General features: G+C 38.4%; 1 protein-coding gene across 5 annotated transcripts in view; it reads right to left on the bottom strand.

Moving 5' to 3' along the window:
- Positions 1 to 14502, bottom strand: part of TANC2 (tetratricopeptide repeat, ankyrin repeat and coiled-coil containing 2) — a 309551-nt gene extending 295049 nt beyond the window's left edge. For all 5 annotated transcript variants that reach the window (XM_015235187.3, XM_031685573.2, XM_031685574.2 and 2 more), the window contains exon 1: positions 13960 to 14502. The gene's annotated coding sequence lies outside the window, so the exon portion shown is untranslated. The remainder of the gene's footprint in view (positions 1 to 13959) is intronic.
- Positions 14503 to 22703: the final 8201 nt, after the last annotated feature.

Raw genomic sequence — 22703 nt, 5'->3', positions numbered from 1 at the left:
AGAGAGGATATGAAAAGGGTGAGACAGTGAAATAGTGGCAGAATCAATGCATTAGTCCTACTGGGGTTAAAGGATTACTGGAGTCAGTGTACTAGAGACAGATGGAAAGATAACAAGTGGTGGTCAGAGAGTGGGATGCATGAAACTGAAATTATGGAGAGGTTGCAATTACTAGTCAAGATCTAAAGGTATGATTTTTGAGTGAATAATGTAGGTAAGATGGAAGTCAAGATCACTGAGGGATATTCAAAGAACTGAAAGATCTGTAAGTTGAAATTACCAAATAGTATTGGGAGGAGAGATGAGGAGAGAAGAGGAGGAGAAGAGAAGGAGGTAAGAAGGAGAAGCAGCAGCAGCAGGAGCAGCAGCTAGAATCCTGTGTTATAAAGATTTTGGCTGGCTTTTGTTCCCAATTCCTGGGAGGTAATCTCTAAATTTTCTGAGTGATAGGACTGTCTATGTTATTCATGGTGGGCCCTGATAGCTAGCTTATGCTAACTCATGATGTAACTCATAGTAGGTCCCTAAATAGTTGGTGCTAATGAAATGAATCAGGATGGGTAATGGTTACACTAAAAAGACCAACCATGTGATTGTAGGGTTGGGGCTTTGAGCCATGTGATATCAGCCTGACCTCCACAGAGGCAAGCTGGGGCTGAAGACTGAATTTAATCAGTGGCTGATGATTAAATCAGTTAAATGCCATAACGAGCCCTAATAAAAACTCCGGATGTCAAAGCTTGGGTAAGCTTCCTTGGTTGGCAATACTCTGTGTGTACTGTTATATGCTGATGTACCAGGAGGGTGGCATATCCTGACTCCAGAGGGAGAGGACACCAGAAGCTTCACATCTGAGAGCCTCTTAGACCTTGTCCTATATGTCCCTTCTTTTGGTGTATTCTGTTTTGTATCATTTTTGCTACAATAATACTATAATTTTAAGTGTAGCACTTCCTTAAGTTTTGTGAGTTGTTCTAGTAATAGGAACCCTCAAATTTATAGCCAGTTAGTCAGAAGTGAAAGTCCCAGCTGCAGCTAGTGTTTGAAGTGAGAGTAGTCTTATAGAGGAATGTGCCCTTAACTTGTGAAGTCTGGCTTAACTCTGAGTAGTAAGCATCAGAAGTCATTGTAGACTTCTGTCATCCTGAACAGGAGATACAGTCAACAACAATAATAGGAGGTTGTAGTAAATAAAATCTGATGACATGAGATTCAAAGCTAGAGAATTTTAGGAAAGAGAGAAGAATAGTTTGAAGGCTGAAAAGGAGAATAAGGAGGAACTCTACTCTATCCCCAGGTCCAGTGTGAGGGGTATGCAAAGAAAAAAAAAAGGAAGGGGAGAGGGCATCACTTGCAAGGGCAGAGGGAAAGCAATGTCCTCAAGAGAGATAAAATTCATAAGGCACTACAACTTACAGGTTGCAAAGATGAGAAGGAATCAGTGAAAGAAATTCACTAAAATAGAGCATCCATGACACAGAGATGGTGGTATCTTGGAAGCCAAAGACTTTGAGGGGAGAGAGTAATCAACTGTATCAAATGGTACTGATAGGTCAAGCAAGATAAGACTGAAAAACAACCAAACGAAGCAATGTGAAATCCACTGATGACTATAAGTAGTTTCAGTGAAATGGTGGGAGAGAAAGCCTGGCTGGAATGGGTTCAACAGAGAATGGAAATCTGACTTTTCAGCACCTTGGAAACCAACAAAAAGCATACAACAAACTAAGAAGTGTTTATTCATGCAAACTACTTAATGTTGGATAAGAGCAACAAACTGTTGCTCTTTTTGCTTGTGGGTACTCTCGTTTTTCCTAAAAAGAACTGCTGCCTCCAACAAGCAGTCTTCAACCATGGTGGGCCAGGCCACGAAAACCAGAACTTCGCTGCTACTGCCAAACAGAATTCAATTTGTAGCACTGCCAGTTATAGTAGTCATCCCAGCAGCAAGTAAACGGGAGGGGCCAGTATCTCCACTAGCCTAAGGTTGTAGTCCTGTTTGGAACAAGCAATGGACTAATGGACTGGAGAGTTAACAGCAAGTTCCAGGTGGTGAGACAACTACAGGAGATTGATAATCCCTCCTCATACTCCAGGTGCTGATTTTGTGTGTGTGTGTGTGTGTGTGTACCAAGACAATTCAATGGAAGAAAGAATAATCTTTTCAACAAATGGTATTGAAGCAACTGGATAGCCACACACAGGAAAATAAGCTTAGATCTTTACCTTATACCACATATAAAAATTAATTTAAAATGGATCACAAACCCAGCAATTTCCACTCTTACGACTCTATTCAAGAGAAATTAAAACATATATCCACATTCAAAGCTTGTACCTGAATGTTTACAGCAGCATTATTCATAATAAACAAAACCCAGAAACAGTCCAAATGTCCGTTATTTAGCGAATGATAAACAAAAAGTGCCATATCCATACAATGGAATAATACTCAGCAATAGAAAGAAAGTACTGATACATGCACAACATGAATTAACCTCAAAAACATTACGCTAATAAGTGAAAGAAGATAGAAGGAGAAGACTGCATCATATAAAACAAAGCAAAACTACATATTGTATGATTCCATCTATATGAATGTCCAAAGGCCAATTTGCAGAAACAGAAAGCACATCAGTTGTTGCCTAGGGTTGGGGCTGGGAATGGAAACTGAATGCAAATGGGCTCATGGAAAATTTTGAGGGGTGATGGAAATATTGTAAAATTACCACTAATCACTGAACTGTGCTCTTATAATGGATAAATTTTGTGATGTGTAAATTATATCTCAATACAGCTATAAAAAAGAGCACAGGATAAGGTGAACAAAGACAACTATTTTTGCAGAGTCTGGTATAAACGCAATAAGAAACTGGATGGTAGCTGGAAGGAGAAGTAAGGTTAAGAGAGGGCCTCTGTAAGATGAAAGAAATTACAGTTTTTTATTCTGTCGACAGCGATCCAGAAAAGGAGGAACAGAGGAGAATTACAGGAAGAATGTCCTTGAGAAGGCAAGAAGGGGTGAGCGCTCATGGACAATTGGTGGGAACAGCCTTCAAGAGAGGAAAAGACAATTAATTCACAATAACTTTAGTAAAGATGCAGGTGGTGGGAAGTTTGTTTCTGTTTTCTTAGCAAAACAAAGTAAAGTCACCAGCTGAAAGAGAGGATGGGAAGGGAAATATGGAAAATTTGAGCACAAGGGAAAGAGAATCATCTAAGTGAATGGGAGTATTGAAGAACTAGAATAATGCAGTAAAACAGCTTGGTAGCCCTAAGTAAGGAATTTAAAGTCATTTGGTACTGGCCAAGAATTTAAAGTCACGGTAGTTGTTCTGCTCCAGTCATATTCAGCAACAAGCGTACAGGTGTAAAATAAGTAGAGTTGGTTTTAACCAGGTTTGGGTTTTGCCAGGCAAGAACCACCAAGGGAGAAAGGTCAAGTCAAGGGGGTTGAGGGAGATGCAGGAGAGCAACTGTAATGATAGACCATGGGAATTCACTTAAAAAGGAAGTGAGGACATGAATGCATTGAGGAGCAGTGAAAAGGTGGTAAATTAAAAGACCCCTGTGAGATCACGGAATTAAGATGTTGGGTACTAGAATAGATGAGATGGAGGTGGTAGCTGGAGAGTAAAATGCTCAAAACTGATATTACAGAAAGCTGTAGTTATTGGTAATAACAAGATCTAAAGTAGTGACTCTCAATCCCAGCTATTCATTAAAGTCACCTTGGAAAACGGTTTAAAACTGTATCTCAGGCCACACCTTAGACTAGGCAAATTAGGAACTCTGGGAATAAGGCCTAGGCATCTGTAGTTTGTCAAAGCTCTCCAGTTAATGCAGAAACACTGAGAGTTTAAAAACATTTGCATGGGATATGCCAAAGAAGTGAACGGCTGGGGTGGTTGACAAGACAAGATTAGTAGAAAAGAGGAAGTCAAGAGACCAGAATGTTAGAAGGATCATCTGTATAAATACTGAAATCACCAATAACTACAACTGGAGTAGCAGACCAGCAATGAGCCCAGAAGAAGTCTAGAAGCAACTATGAGAAAGCAAAGAGAATACTTAATCCACCTCACTAGGAGGAGCTACCACTTAACTCTTCAAGGGAAGCAAGTGCCCTCAGGGAAGAGGCAAGTTGCAGTCAGAGCAGGAAGGTAATACTGTTTAGAAAAGAGGTTAAAGATAAAAGAGAGTTTTGCAGATGACTGACAGTGAGATCCAGAAGGCACAGAGAAGGGTTTCACGATCATAAAGGGGTGAAAACTGAGATCAAGCAAGAGAGATGAAGGAAAGAGAAGGTCCAGAAAAAACTACCAGCAGAGAATAAGGCCAGGAAATTTCAGAAAGCAAGCCACCATATTTTTTAACACTACACAAAAACAACAGACAAAAAAGCTTTGTGAAGTTAAAAGAAAGCTTTCCTGAACCTAGCCACATTCTAAAAGATTCATTTAATTAATTTCAAGTAAAAATGAGTCACAGAAAAGTATCAGGGTCAATCTCATATAAAGTTGTTAGAAGAAAAGAGAGCATACGGAGCAGAGTAACATCCCTGAGGACAATGAAGGCATGCTAGAAACGTGCGCCTACATAACAGATCAAAACTACAACATGCTATTTCAAAATGAGCTAAAAGACCTTAAGAAAATGACACAACACAGGGAAGAGCAACAGATATAAGAATTATAAAAACTCAAAATGAGATGATATAACTCAGGTAAGAATTAAAAGTAAAAGGAAAGAAGCATTCCAAAAATGAAGACAAGAACAGATAGTCCCTTAAGAAAAACAGAAGGTAAGAAAGAGAAAAAAAATGTTAACTCAAAAATGAGATAAAAAGGATTTGAGAAAAAAAAGTGACAAATATTGAAGACAGACAAAGACTGAACATACATATGACAGGAATCCCTGATGAGGAAAATCAAAGCAAGGAACAGAACAAACAGTAAAAACATTAATTCAAAACCACTTTCCTGAAATTTAAAAAAAAAACTGACATTACATTTTGAAAGAGCACAATGTGTACCTGAGAATATCATCTCAGAATGACCAAAATGATTTTACTATTACTATTACTATTACTAAACATTAAAGAATTAGGAGGGGAAAAGCTAGAGTCAAAAAGAAGGAAATACAGAACTATACAGACAGGAGTTAGAGTCTGGAAAATGAGAAATGAACTGGCAGTATTGGGTTTCTCATGATATAAAAAGAATAAAGGACATGAGATTAGGCTTGATAATTCACAGAGCCTAAGGGTGGCAAGACTTTTTGTGTAGAAGATAAAGAACCAGTTCTTTATAAAGAAAGGAAAATCAGACTGGCATCAGACTTATTTATTGCACAAGAAGTTTGAAGACAATGGTAAAAGGTGTATGTGTTATATAGGAAAAAAGGATAATGATCCAAGAGCACTATACCCAGCCAAGATACCATTTACTGATCAAAAGAAAGCATCTTCACTTAAGCAAGGACTCAGAACTTATGCCACATATACTTTGAGGAAATTACTCCAAAGTGTTATCAAATGCTTTTCTGGCATCTATTAAGATAGTCATGGGTCTCTTTTTTCCAGTCTCCACCACTCCCAGAGTTGGTGGCTGGCAATAGAGATATGGCCGAACCCATGAACAATATCATATATGATCAGTCTGAGAAATACTTCAAGAAACTTAGATCCTAAGGAATGCATATTCTGCCAACAAGTATAAGAAGGCCTCAAAAAGATTCAGGCCAACGTTTCCAAGACAATGAGCACCTGTACAGAAGCCAACAAGGCACTTATTAGCCCAAAGTAATCAAATACAAGATCTTAAAAGGTGCCAGCCCTAAATTGAACAGACTCATCCATATCATCCATCTCAGATTCTGGAAATGTGCTCACGTCCATACTGTCAGGAGTACCAGGCTTTGGCAACCAAAGGCCAGTAGTGAGGCCAAGGTCAAAGTCAAGGCCCAGATACCAGAAAACCCTCCCAAAGATGCCAGGAAAAAAAAGTTTTTGTGTATCAACTCTGAGGATCAAAGAACTGCTCAAAATTTAAGACTACTTTCCGCGTGGAGACATCTCCCTGTGCCATTTTATATAAATAAAGCACAGAGTCCCCCAACTTACCCCAAAAGAGATAATCATACAGTTTTTATCTTGAAATTTGTTAATAAATTGTTAATATTTAACTGTCTTTGCCTTCCCGGAATGAAATCTACTGGATCATGATGTATTATCTTTTAAAAACATTGCTGGATTTATTTTGCTAATATTTTATTTAAAATGTTTGCTTGTCTAGTCATGAGTAAGAGTGGACTAATGTTTATAATGGCAAAAAAAAAATGAAAACAATCTTAACATCCATCAGTTGGGGAACAACAGAATAAATTATGGTGTAGTACACTATGGAATGTTATTCAGCTTTTTTTAATTAGAGTTCCATTTACTAAACTGGAGATAGCCATGATATATTCTTAAATGAATAAAGCAAGTTACAAAAAGCCTATATATGTGTGTATATATGCTTGTATGTTTTTGAGCAAAGAGAAAGATGTTAAAAAACACTCAAAGTGTTGGTTAACTGACAACCTCCAAGGAGTAAAAGTGGAGAAGGAGAGGAAAATACTAACTTTTTCTTTGTTCACCCTTGGTTTGTTTATTCTAATGGTTGCAAACAGAAGAATAAGTGGTCTTTTTCAAGTGCATTAGGCAAGATGTCTTCAGGATGAACTAGTTTTTATTTTGTAACTAGCACAAACTTATCAGTTTATGGATATTATGACAACCAAGGATAAAACTAAGAGAAAGTGAGTCAAGTACATTTAAAGAAAAATAGTCAATGAATAACTGTAAGCATGATATATACACAAATCAGCAGAAATGGGCAAAATGTTACACAAATAATTGAAGCTTGGGGAAAAATAAGATTTTTAATAGGTAGCTTGTTATATTAAAGAGGACAAACTTTTACTGGTGTATTATTTTATACTGTAAACAGTTCTTTTTAGTAAGCAGATCACAAAAGAAAACCAACCACCTTGACTGATTGTTACATACAAATCTTTAAAAAAAAAAAGAAAGAAAAATTACAAAAAGCTCACAACACGGTCCTTGGGGTGGGGGAAAGGAATAAAGTTATCACAAAGAAAAAGTTCCAGTTATTCACAAAAAATAAGAAGTGTTTGTAAAAGTAGAAAATGTTTACATGATCAAATAGGAAAAAAAAACTATCAAAGGGCTCATTGTCTCAAGAAGTGCTATGGTTTGCTATTTTATAGAGGAGAGTAAAAATTAATTTTTGTCCAGTTTGTGGTGCTTAAAGGGAAATACTCCAAAAAGAAACACATACCAGGAGTCTGTCCAACAGCATCTCCCTCCTAAGAGTTTCTATTTTTAAGTTTACAGTTACTCAACAACTCTTTCTCTCAGCTCTCGTCAAATACTGCATAAAAGAAAATTTCAAGACACAAATAAAATTAAAGAGTAGCCAAATTACCACAGGTTTTTTAAAAAATGGCTTGCTGGGCTGAAAAGGATAGCAAGACAAAATAACAAGGAAAAGCTGAATTGACAATGCTTAGTAAAATACTTGGGGAGGAGCGATGTAATGCACACATCAAAAAACAGAAATCCAGGACACTTTCCAAAATCTAATAAAAATTACCATTTATTAAGTACCAGACGTTGTCCTAAGAATTTTCAATGACATTATTTCATTTCATCATCATCAAAACCCTGCAGGAGAGATTTTAGCCCCTCATGCAGCTAGTAAGTGACAGAGCGATAATTTGAACGTTTTCATGATTCAAAAACTCACAAATTCATTCTCTCTACTATACAATGAGTCTCACGACTGTAGAATTTCAAAAGCTTCTTACAACTGAACAATACTACTGTCATCCTATAATACAGCAATGTCTGAACAACAACTTTCATCTCTCTTCCTCTTTAAATCCCTAAAAAGGAAGAGCTAAGATTCTCTGATGCTGAAGCAGAATTTGAGTGTGTAGTAAGTCTTCATCCCACATGTCTACTAAAGTTAATTACCTTCATTCACCCTAATTCACAATCCTAGGGAGCTCTACAGGATTCCATGGAATTTGAACAGAAACAGATTTCTAGAGTACAAATATCCATCAAGCTTCTTCAGCTTTGCCTTATCAAGTTTTAGCAATTAAAGTTAGAAACTGTGAGACCCTACAATGCAAGATTAGGAACAAAAGGCTAAGAAAAGACTTCTTTCATGTAGGCAAAGAGAATTTGCTGCGATCTGAGGCAGATTCTCCATGCCTAAGGGATTAAATCACAGTATCTACATACCCGCTCCCATTTCCAAATTTAATAACTAACAAATCTGCTTATAAGGCTGGATCCATAGGTGGGAAAGGGAGTTTCCACAGCAATAAAAAAAAAAAAACTGGCGTCATATTTCTTCATGTTGTGAATCTCTATAATAAGATATATCATCTGATATAATCATATATGAGAATGCAAGCACAGGATTACAGACAAGGAAATAAGCATGGCTACCCAGTCCAAAGACATCTGTTTGGAATAACAGAAGTTTTCCATTATTATTGCTTATATACTTTTCTTTGTGAATTTTATGTCCGCAGTACTTGCTGATACTTATAAAAAGAAATATATAAGTCACTGTCTTCCTTTTCATGATACCTTTGCCAAGGTAAAGACAATGGTGAAAGTTATCAACATTGGCCAGTGAAACTTTAGGAAAGGGACAAACTTTAAAACATTTTTTCAGCTATATTTTTCCCAGAGGTAGAATGAACATCTAGGACACAGAATTCTGAATTACAAATTTAGCTTTCATTTAAGGAAGAATATGAAATTCCTACCTTAAACTGAAAGACTAAATTAGTAAAGGTAAATTAGTAAAGGTAGTCAATAAATATTTAAATGAATAATTTAATGTATTAATTCACTGCACAAAAAATCCCCCAATTTTCCAACATAACAAATCTAACTCAACTTATATACCTTAAACATAATATGTCTGAAGAATAGACTAATATACAAAAATCAAAGTTTTCTTCATATAGCAATAACCTTTTTAATATAAAAGATGTATATGAGAGACTGAGACCAGGGCAAACAAAGAAAAATGTTCTTTTATATCTGTGCTCCAAACCTCTCTACTTGGGATATCTCTTTTGAGGAAAAAAAAAAAAAGTAGAATCAAACTATACATTTTGTTAGAAACTTCTTCAGAGTTAGACATGAGTGTCATTAGGAGGCACAAGATGAAACTGTCAGATAAATCATTAATTACTAAGGTGATTAGATTTTTAAAAAACATACCAACAAGATTATTCACTATAATGCAACTATTCAGTTTAAATGACTGACATCAGAATCTCCCAAGTTCTGATCGAAAGAAAGGCGTCTGAGAGGTAGGATATACCATGTACTGAATGAGGACAGAAATTGATATTATGGGGAAGGAAAGAGTAAAGAAAGGGCATGATAACGACTAATACCATCCTAATTCCTTCACTTCTTAAACTTAGTTATGTTTACCTTTAACTATTCAAGGACAAACAGAAGCTGAACATAACAAGATACTGTTACAATGTTTGGCCCATAAAAAAGCAACTTACCTGATACTTGTAACATCCATAAACACAGCTTTCAAGTGATCTATAAAGATTTTGTAAATAAAATAAACTGGCCTAATAAAAAAAATTTGTTTCCAGAAAAAAAAAACTATGGTATTACAATTACTTCTAATATTACCTTGAATCTTAAGTACTCAAGGTAAAAATATCCCTTTAAAAGAAAAAGAACCATTGGGTGGAGAAACATTGCTGTAAATCTTTAAGCTCTTCTTGTAACATATTTCTCTCCACAGATTTTTAGACTCATCAAGTCTCTATTACCATACAGACATCTTCTCAACTCATTATTTTTAATTGTAAACAATCCTCATCTAATACAAGTTACTACAAAAGATGCTATTCAAATAAACCAAGTGATAGTTTTCATGGTATTATAACAAAGACTAAACTATATATTTATACAGTGCCTACTCTCCAAATGATAACAGTATTTGATGACTACAGGCACTCAGCAGATAGGGCAATGCTGAGGAAAACAAAAATAGTCCAAATAATTGAACTAGCTTCCAAACTATTTTACAGTATTTGTTACCTTGATCAGACTAGTATTAGAAAATATACAGCCACCTGCAACAGCTTGGTCTAGCTCCTTGAAATAAAATCTGGGTACCATCAGCAAAAATATTACAGCTAACATTGGTGATTCTATATAAGTACAATCAAACATAATTGAACTACTATGCCCAATCAGTGTAATTATGTAAGAGAAAGAAATATGACAAGGAGAGAATTTTGGTTCATTCCTCTAATCACACTTGTTCCTCCTTATATCTAATTAATATCAACCACCTTAATATTCCCCTTTGGAACTACTGGCTTAGTATATATTCTTTTCTAAGCCTACTTCCTTCTCCATTCAAAACAATGCACACAGTCATTCAGAAAAACACAAAAAGAACAAAGGCCTTTATGAGGAAGAGGAGGGGAAAAGCCAAAGACAGTCAAGAACCAATGATGGAAGAAGGAAATAATCCACTAATGTTTAACCATGTTAGTAAAACTTTATGATAAAGATGCAAACATCAAATTAGGTTTTATAAGCGTGCTAAAATGAACCATCAACCAATATAAATATAGAGCATGATCTGAGCCTATGACAATTTATTAAATATACTGAAGTACATAAACATTACATGAATAAGTCTTAGACACAATCAGTAGATTATACTGGATTTCCTTATCAATCAATGTATATGAAAATGAAGGAAATGTTTGATTACATGACATATGTGATTCACAGAATGGCAGAAAGTTTGGTTAAGAGAAGGAAATAATTGTTACAAGCATAGGAGGTGATATTCCATTTCTCAAACTGGGTGGAAAGTATACAAGTGTTGATTGCATTGTTATTCTTTTATACTTTACACATTTTTATAAACATTATTTCAAATGTACTCAATATCTATAAAACAATGCTTAAGTGCAGGAAAAACCTGAGTGAATAATTGTTGAAGGAAGAGATAAAAGATACATATGCATCCAATCCATTTTTGTTAATTACTTTTTAAAATAAACAGAGACCATAAAAATGTAAGTTGGTAGGAAAAACAGATAATTTTTCCATAGAAAATTATTTCTGTGGCTCAACAGAGAGATCTACAAACTATTTCTTCAAAAGCACCAGTAAATCTTTGCTGCACACTATATACACACACACATCCAAACTACCTGAAAGTAAAACTTTGTACCTCTAAAGTTCCCCCCAAAACCAACCTCCATCACAAATACTCCCTTAACCATATAGAAAGTACTGATACTCCTCTACTCATAATCCCAGAAATAAATTAGGAAACTAAATTCCTAAAGAATTCATAAGTAACCGTATTTTTGGTGTATTTGTAGGCTTAACATTTATGTGTCTTCCAACTTAGGCTCATCCACATCTACAGAATTTGCTTTTTTACGATGGGCACCTGCATTTCAACAATGTGTGTCATTACTAATTTGATTGAGAAGGCAATACAGTTCACTGACGAAGAGCACAGAGTATGGAGCCAGAGTTCCTGGATTGAAACTCAGCTCTTCCACTTGCTAGCTAAATAACCCTGGGCAAGTTATTTAACATCTCTGTGTTTCAGTTTCTCATTTGCAAAATGGAAACAACAGTACATACCTCATACGGTGCTGGAACTGATTAAAACCTGTATAACAGGACTGGCACAAAGCAGCTGCTATGTAAGGGTGAGCCACTACTATTAGTGCTAGTACTACTACTAGTAATAACACTGCACCATCTTCCCAAACATACTGAAACATTCTGAGCAATTTGAATTACTGACTAAAATAAGCTACTATTAAAAATGGACATTAAACATGAAGCCTGACTAATGGTAAGTTTAAAGCCCGGCAACTCTGTATAGATGGTCATAAATTCTACATAACCACTCTATGAAGAACAATCTGAGAGCTGTTTCCCAAACTGCAACTATCAATTTCTTCCCTTACACAAGGGGGCAGTGATAACAAGAAAAGAATGGGGCTCTGCATCACCTCTTCCTACAGACAGTAGGGGGTGGCAGTACATATGGCTTACAGTCAGAACAAAACAGGAAGACCCAACAGAACTGCTCTTTATTCTCCTCTGGCCCTCTCCTCTGCTTTAGCCTCAACATAGCCTCAAGGTGAGGGACACAGCAACAGAAAAGACTAAAACCTAAAATTAATCACCAAGGAAAATCCAGCTTTGTCTTTGAAGCAAAAGATCCCTCAATAGCTGAATCTGGATCCAGGAGGAGGCCAATCAGTATGAATTTTCAGATTATCTGGCAAATTACTTACTGTTCCTATTATAAGAACAACATTCAAGCAAGTAATTCAGTTTCTTTACAAGAATTATAACAGAAAGCACATTTTAAAATCTCATATATCCTAATGAACACATGCAGATATTTCTGCTTGTTTCATAGTATACAGACACTCACTGAATGTATATAAGTTATATTAAATACTCATGGAGCTGTCTTTTGTTACTTCTGAAATTCCAGCTATGTTCTGACAACCCTCTCAAAACACAGATGTTCTTCTTAAATGGAAGTCACAATGTTTTGCAGCATGTGGGTAATTGTGTGTGTGTGTGTGTGTGTGTGTGTGTAGAGAGGGAGAGAGAGAAGGAATATTTAATGTTTTATTTCTGTGCTCACATTCCTAAGATGATCTACCTGGCAAATGCTGCAAGAAGCACTCCAATGACAGTATCCATGTTGTTGCTTTTTATGCCACATTTACTGTATTCAATTTCTTTTTCCTATTTTCCCCCCAACATCAAGAATATTTCGCTGTAATTCACTGTAATTAACCATTGCAGTAGCTTTTGGCTTCAACCCCTCAAAAATGCCTGTAAATTTATCCCTTTTGTTCACCATATTGTTTTGTTTTCCTCATTCCAGAAATTTTCACCTGTGTAAAAATGAAGAAAGGGGCACATACAAAAAAAATTTCCTTTTGCCTAATGATCTTGAACTCAGAATTATGGTCAAGATGTGAGGTGGTTTGGGGGTATTTTTGGGTGTTCTTTTTTTTTAATTTTTTTTTTTTCTTGGAGAGGAGCAATGACATTGAAAGACACTCAAAAAACCAAATCTTCTTCCTAATGTTAATTATCATTGTTTATTTTTGGTGAAAACCATTTTAAACATTCCACACCTGGAACAGAACACAGGATACAATTGTGTCAGTGCTCTACACGCTGACGGCAAACCCTGGAATTATTTTGGCCCTATTTTTTCTCTCCCATCTCACAACCAAACAGTTTGCCTGTTTCTTTCACATGGGCACTATCTCTGTATCAAAAAATAGCATATCATAGCTCCTCTCGATTTCCTGTGATAAAATATCTAGCAATAAGCCCTACTAATCTCTTCTTAGACTACTCCTCCTTTCTCAGAGGAATTAACAGTATCACTAATAACACTTCTAACCGTGAATTTCAACGCCACACGGGCCAATCCACCCTGTGCCTTACCTGGCACATTTCACAACTACTTTTATGCTGCATTCTAGGGGCACATTTTGCAACTCGTTCTGCACCACATTCTCTGCCACGTTTAGCAATCTGCCTCGCATCTTCTTTCGGGTCCCCGTCATCCGGAGACTCTCTCGGTACCAAAGTCGGTGACACCTAAGTGATCGATCCCGGACCCATCCGAAGCCACCCTGAGTGCCACATTCGGAGCCAACCTTCCGCACGCCTTGGACACCGGAGGCACTTCGCTGCCCATTTCGCTCTCCCCGCTCGCCCCCACCCTTCTCCCTGGAGCCCAGGCGTTGAAGGAGAACGCCCCTGTCACTGAAGCGACCTTTCCTTCCCCGGCTCCCCGGGTCTCTCACCTGCCGCTCTGAGGGGGGCTCGCTGCACCTCGGGGTCAAGCCCCAGTCCCCGGGGTCTTCTGTGAGGATCGCGCCGCCCGCCGGCGCCGCCCGCGATCCCAGAGCACCTCGCTGCGCTCCGACGCCCGCGGTGGGTCTGCGTCCGGGAAAGGCGCGGTGGGGCCTCCCGGCGGCGAGCGCAGCCCGCGGCAGTCCTGTCAGCGACGGCGCGGGTACAGGCTCTCGCCCCTCAGCACCGCGCTGGCGGCGGCGGCGGGCGACTCGCTCCGCCTCGCGCGCGGCACAGCCAGGAGGTAAGCGTGAGGGGGATGGGAACGGGGGCGGGGCCGCTCGGAGGAGGCGCGGAGGGCGGCGGCGGGAGGGTAACGCCACCCGCCCCGGGCCCGGCACACGGAGCGCTCGCAGCTTCCCCAGCCGGGCTGGCGGCTCGCACGAGGCGGCTGTGCAAGCGGGCCCCGCCGGAACGGCGCGCCCAGCGACCCGCGCCCGGCCGGCCGCTCGCTAGCGCCGCCGCCGCGCCGGGGGCGTCGCACCCTCCGAGGCCGCCCGCAGCCCCGCCCCCTCCGGGCCGGGGTGGGGAGGAGCGCGAGCGCGGAGGGAGAGCGCGTGCGTGGGGGCGCGTGCGTGGTGGAGTGCGCGCGCCCCCGCCCCCTCCACAGTTTGGGGCTGAGGAGCTGTAGGGAGAGAGAGCGAAGACCGAACCCTTCTCTGCGCCAAGAGGTTGGGTCCTGGCTCTGCCGCTCTGTGAGGTCTTGGCATTTCTGTTTCCTCAGGGGGCTTTGACTGGAGGGGTCGTGGGCATTCATTGGGGCGGAGAGTGGGGCTCAGTGGCAGACAAGGCCCTGGATGGTTCGGCTCCGCCCCCAGGGGTGATGTCACTCCCGAGGTGCTGCTGCTGTCACGTGCGCCCACTTCTGGGCTTGTCCTGCTGCTTTGATGGCCAGAACGTTCCTCTAGATTTCCCCTACTTAAGTTCCCTAATACACATATCACTCCTAGAGTCATCGAACGCTACAGATTCTTTCCCTGATGCTCAGTTGTAATCTGTGGACTGCTTCAAAGTGCCATCGTGGTGTGGGAAATAGAATGAAGTGCAAAACCAGAAATTTGAGGGAAGGGGGAGTGGAGAAGGGGGTGAAATAAGGGAGATATATTATCTGGAATCACTGCTAAAACTCACCAGCCACAGCTTGAGAGCATGAGGTGAACTCGTGATGCTCCTTCCGTCATTGCCAGGTTGGACAAGAAGTCATGGGGTTTTAGGAGCTAGTCGGCAAGACACAGAAAGCCACCACAATAAAGCCTTCTTGAAGGTCATATTTTGCCCACTTCCCTCAACCTATATCTTCTTCCCCTTTACCCTTCCTTTCCCCTGCGTCATAGAACAGCAAGTCAACTGTGTTGGATATCTGGACATAAATTTTTTGTGTGTGCTGTAAGATGATGCAAAGCAATCACTGTTACCTACTCTACCTAGATAGTCCTTCCTTCCATAAACTGAGTTCACCTTTTGTGGTCATCCATTCCCTAATGAGACACCATGATTGGAAATAGATGCACCAAATTACTTCAGTCAAGCAACCTGTGTCGGTTCTAAGATTGGTTTGTTTGATAACATTCCTTTGAATCTACTTCATCCAGGATTTTCTTTGGTGGTTTTTTTTTTCAAAATTAGTATTTCAGAATAATGCAAGAAATTGAATATGAAGCCATTTCCAACAGCTAGTTTCTACGACGAGTGCTTGAAAAGTTAGAGCTAGAATAGCTTTGAATACTACAGCTAAAATGGCAAAGTGAGGGATTGCTATATGGAATCTTTTGGCAATAACTCCAAAAAGTTAAATTTCTCTAATTAAAACCTACTCATCTGTGGTGATATAGGCAGAATGGTGATTACTTTGGAGGAACCGACTGAGAGGGGGCAGGAGGGAGCCTTCGGGATTGCTGGAAATATTCAATACCTTGATCTAGCTCCTGATTATAAGGGTTAATATATATGCAAAACAATTTGTGTGCTTTACGGTATCTCAATTTTTAGAGGGTTTTTTTTTAATTGTATACACAAAAAGAAGCATTACTACATCATTATGATTGTAGTCTGGAAACCTGGATTTGAATCTCATTGCCACCCACCACTTACCAGCTGTGTCACCTTGAGCAGTCTTCTTTTTCTTCAATTTATCTACTGTGGGTAATGTTACCTCACAAGATGGTTGTAAAGATTAAATGAAATTGTATTTGAAAAGTACTTATCACAGAGCCTGGTATATAATAGATGCTCAGGAAACATTAGCTATTGTTATGTTATTCTTCTTGCACTCAAATTTACCCTATTTAGTTCTCTTTTGGTCTTTTTTATTTATTTGAAAGATCACTTTGTATCTTAGCCTTTGCCTGTGAGTTCCACTGAGCTAATAACATTCCTTTCCCCAAGAAATAACAAAAGGCAGTCAGGGGTGTAATGTGTTGGTGTTTAAACTAGTTCGGGTGGCACTACTTAGAAATTATGGTGCTCATTTTGGAACACCATGAAATATTATTAGATTGAATTCTGCCATATGGACTTGACACAGTTTTACTAGCACTAAATCTGGCTCTATTGCGTTGATGCAGATCTCCCACATATTAAAAAGTAATGTATTTTAAAGAAATAATATGTCTGCATTTTTCCTTTAAAATTTGCAACTTTTCACAAGGTACAAAGTACCAAAAGTTTCACAACAATTCACAAAATGAAAACCTTTAAATCCATTCTTCCTGGAAATTAGAAAAACACTATAATTGTTCAGTTTTAGCAGCAGAGCTCTTTATTGGATTTTCCCACAGTAAGCTCTAATAGCTGTGACCCACAGGGTCTCTTGCTCTGATGAAGTGAGTAACTCTGACTCACTATCCTTCCCATACTTCCAAAGATCAGTCTCCACTTCTTTTGGCTGACCTTTCCAAGATCCCATGTTCACACTGAGTAGTGCCAGTGCCCACTGAAATGAACTTATTGCTTTGCTGCTTTGATCATCTAACATGATTCTACTCAGCACATTCTCTTCCACATGGTTCTGCTGTTAAGTCTTGCAGTTTGCCGCCGCACTCTTTGTGGAGGATAGAGGTAAGGGTCGGGTACTGCAGAGATAGAGAGCAACATTGTCGAGAGAAGGCACCTCTGTTCTCAACTCCTCACCCTGATTTCCTTTTCTGTCACTAATACCTGGAATCCTGAGAATGCTATCTTTTTTTAACCTACTGAAAATCTATTCCAGTCAAGATGATAATTTAGTCTATAACTTGAACTTGGAAACATAATGTATGCCATGTAAGAAAAACCTATAAATAATTGTCCATAAAGTAGCTCAACCATACCCTATCCCTCTCAACGTTTCAGTGCCATCTATACCATTCAAAATGACCTTCCTTTCTCTATCAACTCTGCACAGTCCCTCACCTCTGCGTACGGCGTGTCTTCCCTGGCACCTCCAAATCTCTTCAGTAAACCATTAGGCCTACTTTTTCCTCTAACTCTCTCCCTATTGAATAAAAAGTAATAACATCTGCCATTGACTGATAGCCTGCTGGCTGCAAATACTTTACTAAATGCCATATATATATATATACATATACATACACACACATACTATCTCATTTAATTCTTATCAGGTAAGTATTGTTATCTCAACTTTCTAGATAAGGGAGGAAAAGAGACTCTGAGAAGTTAAATGACCAGATCAGGGTCACCCTGAATGGCCAGCAGAGCCACAATCTGAACCCAAACATAAGCTTTATCCTTTATCAGTTAACTTCAGAATGATGCTATGTAAAATGAAAATGAGAACACAGAATACATCTTTTTAAAAAATGTGAACCATGTTACACAATGAAAATATTCCTGAAAAGTTGATGTAAAAGAGATTTTTCTCAATTGTTTTTCTTTACATACTTTTATTTTATTTATTTTTGTTTGTTTTTGTGGGGGAAGGTAGTTAGGTTTATCTATTTATTTAAATGGAGGTACTAGGGATTGAACCCAGGACCTCAAGCATGCTAAGCATGCACTCTACCAATGAGCTATACTCTCCCCCTCTCATTGATTGTTTTTCATACTCTCATTTCTTTTTACCTGCAATTGATAACTTCTAACTCAGTAGCTTCAACATTTTCCCCACCAAGTCTCACCTCAGCCTTTTTGAGGAATACTTAATTTCCAGACTAACACTTAAAAGCATTTCCACACAGAGGAGCTACTACTTAAAAGAAGTTTCTAGGACATTTCTTTTTTGGAAAGTGAAAAATTCATGTATAATATGAATAAGCAAAACCATGTATTTTTACATTGACATTTATAAATGCCTAACAAGTATTTGTGCCTACTGTATGCCTGTAACTGTGGTAAGTGCTACAGGGCATATTTAAATAATTTGAGAGAAGTCTTGCCTACTAGATCCTCATAATCTATTTGGGAAACAAAATGCTTAAAACATTTAAATGTTAATACAGCATATTATAGAATTGTGTCACATGAGCAAAACGGTGAGTTCTGCAATAGTTCATAACAAGGAGAGAGAGAAGTTTGACTAGAATGGTACAGGACTGCTGCTTAGGAAAGTAGAATAAGAAAAATATGTAGATGGAGAGAAGGAAGGACTATTCCAGGAAGGGCCCTGGAGAAACAACAAAAGTTCAGAGCAGGGAATAAGCATAACACCTCAGGTGCAAGAATCAACCCCTTCTGGTGATGAGTTGCCTTCTTATTTCATAACGAAGACAAGCAATGGTGTGAACTACAAATACACATGTTGCAGGTCTGAAGAACTGACCAGCAAGGAACAAGTGTGAATGAATAGAAGAGTATTTACTAATCAGGAGATTAAAAAATCAGTAAGAGGTTGGGAAGGTGGGCCAGGACCAAACTGCAGAAGGTTTTGCCCAGGAAAGGAAATACCATGAGGTATTATTGGGCAGAAAAATGACAAGAAGACAGTGCTTAAAACATTCATCTAATTAGGCAGATTTAAGCCAGGAGGGACAGGTAACAGCGATTTGCTTAATAAGATATTACTATTTAGTGAACTAAAGAAGAGGATAGCTGGTAGTCAAGAACTGTGGCAGTAGAGATAGAAAGGAATAGTTCCAACAGCTATTGCATGGGAAGAGTTAACAGACCTTTCTGAATAACTGAATGCAGAGGGTAAAGAACAGTGAGAAATCAAAATGCAACAAGGTGACAAGACAAACTGTCTAGAAGATTTGGTACCTGTGACAAAAGCAGAGGAGTAAGAAGGATTGGCTTGAAAGAGAAGAGAGAAAGAGATGGTTTTGGCATGTTTTGTGTTTGTAGTACTTTACTGCTTTTGAGTTACAAATCACTTCTTTTGAGAATCTGACAGTCAATGGATCCTTTCTTCAGAAAAAAAAAATGTCTTCATGCTTATACATGTTACACAATTTGTAATGGACGCCTATGGAATTGACCAGAGAGCTCTTGACCCAAGCTGGGCATGTAAGAGCCCTTTCTGGAATTTTTGTATTTTATATTCAAAGGATCAAATTAATCTCTCACTAGTAACAAGCTATTGATGCTGTTAGCTGATGGTTTCCTAACACATGAGCCTAAGAAACAGAATGCTCAAGAGCATTCGAATACATGGACTCATTAAACTCCTATCCCTGGATTCCAGGACATACCCTAGTCCTTTATTGAAATTTCTCCATGGTTAAGCTTGTTCAAACCACATTTCTGCCATTTATATATGAGGTCTGATTAATTCACAGGTTAAAGATACTAATTGAAACCCACCTATGGGCTCCAGGTAAGAACTCGTGATTTAAGCTAATGGAAAGTCACCAGAGTGGAAATAGCCAGTAGAAAGATGGAATTTAGGTGAGATAGGGAGAACCATGAATACTCACAGAGAGGGAGTGCAGCACAGGTGTTTAAGAGCAAGGACTCTGGACCCAGACTAACTGCATTCAAATCCTAATTCAACTATATACTAAATATGTGACCATAAGCAAGTTATTCTACATTTCTAGATCTCAGAAACACTCATCTGTAAATTGGGGGTTAAAAACTATACCTACCTCACAGGGTTGATGTGAGGATTAAGTTGGTACATGTGGAAGTTCCGGCAAGTCTCTATGGACTATTATCAGTCAGTGTAACAGGCCTGTGCCTCGGCACTTTGCATGTTATATTCTTTAATCGAATCCTCATAAAAACTCTAGGTTTAGAAAGATTATGCCCATTTTACTAGGTGAAAACATTGAGGCTCAAAATAACTTGCCCCAGGTCCAACAGTAAGAGACAAAGTCCAAATTAAAATACAGATCTAGAATATTTGAATAGAAAATGAAGAGGAAGATTTTCATTACAATTAATATAGAATATTATTTATCCTAAGAATTAATGTATATATGTATAGATTAATTATGTATATATGTATTTATTCAGCATCTATCTCATATAGATGCTGAATATATATTTGTGAATTGAATTTATTAACTAATCAAGATCTGTAAAAAAGAGGGGTTGGAAAGATTGTTCATACCACCATAAGCATTCTAATCCATGTATAACTTTGCATTTTAAAATTAAAAATTGGCCCATTGCAAAATATAACAGTTTCTCATGGGTTGAGTTAGCCTGAGCCACCCTTTCAGAATCTAACTCTGTGTTATGGACAGGCTAGAATTTCTGAACCTGTCAAACTGAGGACAATGCTATGGACCAAGCTGACCTTTCAATCAACCTTCCTCAAAGAACCCTTACCTTATTGTTATGCCCTTTCAATTCATAACAACTTGAAACTGAAAATACATTTACCGTTATAAATCAGACACCCTAGTTTATCACTGAAACTTGAGAAACACCTTTCTTTGGAGAAATGGAAGTCAGCAAAGGAAACAGAGAAGAACAGGCAGAAAGCACCTCTATGTTTGGTACTGTTTTGGGTGTAGACCTCTTCCTCACATCTCTACAGAGTTTGAAGATACTTAGTACTGATAATGTAAATTCTATAAAAGACACTTGGACTGGAAAAGGAGGGTAAATAAAGTTCCATTTAGAACTCCCTTGGGGAATGGGTCTAGCTCAGTGGCAGAGTGCATGCTTACCATGCACAAGTCCTGGGTTCAATCCCCAGTACCTCCATTAGAAAAGAACAAAACAACAACAACAGAATCCTGGAACTCCCTATAGTTTATTTCCTACCCATTCCTGTTCAGTTTCTTAATACATTCCTGGTAACTTATAAAAGAGTTGACTGTGAAAAAATTAAATGTCCTACTTATTACAAGAGAATTTTTCCCCAGAAAGCTGAAAATAATATTCAAGTTCTACTTGTAACTCACGTTTAAGATATGATCTTCGATAAAGTATTTCCAGCATGTATTTTATTTTCTAATTTTGTCCTCATTAGCATCCACCTGACTGAGGATAGAGTCCCTGCTTTATATATAGCTAATGACTCCATCTTTGCTCAGTTGTTACATTTAGGAAACCTAGGCTTCTTACTTCTATCTAAAAATGTAATAAAATATTCAAATAGTTATTTTTAAAAATACTGAAAATAGAGATGCTGCTGAAAATAAACTCTTGACTGGTAGGTATGCCATTGTATAAGAGCTTAAAATGTTCATTCATCTGCAAATGCATGGATGTCACAATTTAATGCATTAAAAAAATGAGTGAGGAATAGCATTGTATAGGAAAGTTTGAGGTGATCCAAAGCTGAAACTATAAACATTGATGACCACCCATTTTGCACTCATAGTTGATGTACTTTTTTTCCAATGACAACATGCTAAAGAAATTACAACACTGTCATCTTCAAGGCTGTTTATTGTGCCCCAATACAAAGATGATGCCACTGGCCCACCACTAATAAGACATGAAGTTTGAGTTGATTCTCCAATATTTGTGTGGGTTTTATTGAACCTACTCCATCCCCTCACTCAAAGCACCTAAGTAGTTACAAGGTAGTTAAATATTAAGAGAGGCAATCAGCAGCAAAGGGAGAATGGCCTTTACAGAGAACCACCACACAATCATGGTTTAGTACCACAACCCTTATCAGTCAGCCAGGAGTAAGAGCAAAGTATCCAGTCGAGTTGTGTAAATTGTCTTCTTTATATAATGGCATATGCTTAGTTTCTTTTTAATCAAAAGAGGCCATAGACAAGAAATGATTTTTTAACACAAGGAAATTATAGTTTTGCTGATGTGAAATGTAGAAAGTTTTTAAATATGAAAAAGAGGTGGGAGGAAGAAAAGTTAGGGGAAATGAAGGTTTCGATTGGACCTGAAGCCCAGGTACCAATTTCTGTAGGTTTAGTCAACCTAACACAATGTAAGGGGAACAAAAGAAAGTAAAGAATCAGAATTCAGTAGAGGAAAAGGAAAAGGGCGTTTTCATGTTACATTACCAACCTGAGAATTGCGATGAAACTCAATTTGTGTGAAACTCGGCTATCTGATAGTCTTATCTATCTGAAATAAAGGCGGTGGAAAAAGACCTGCAGAAATAGAATAGAGATCACTAACGTCCATGCCCTAAAGACCATGCCCGTTACTCCTAGAGAGTCATTGAAGCCCTTTCTCAGTGGCTATTAATTTTTACTTGGTTTCGATTTTAAAAGACCTGTCAATCTGGTGTCCAAACTCATAAAAAATTAAAAGCAGTAAACTAGAAGGGGGAGGAGAAATTACCCCATGCAGGCATGCAAGTAGCCTGAGAAGGGGAAAGCTAGAAGTC

The sequence above is a fragment of the Vicugna pacos genome, chromosome 16 (genome assembly GCF_048564905.1).
Source record: "Vicugna pacos chromosome 16, VicPac4, whole genome shotgun sequence".
NCBI lineage: Eukaryota > Metazoa > Chordata > Mammalia > Artiodactyla > Camelidae > Vicugna > Vicugna pacos.
The sequence above is the reverse complement of the archived record's forward strand: the minus strand, read 5'-3'. Positions and strand labels throughout refer to the sequence as shown.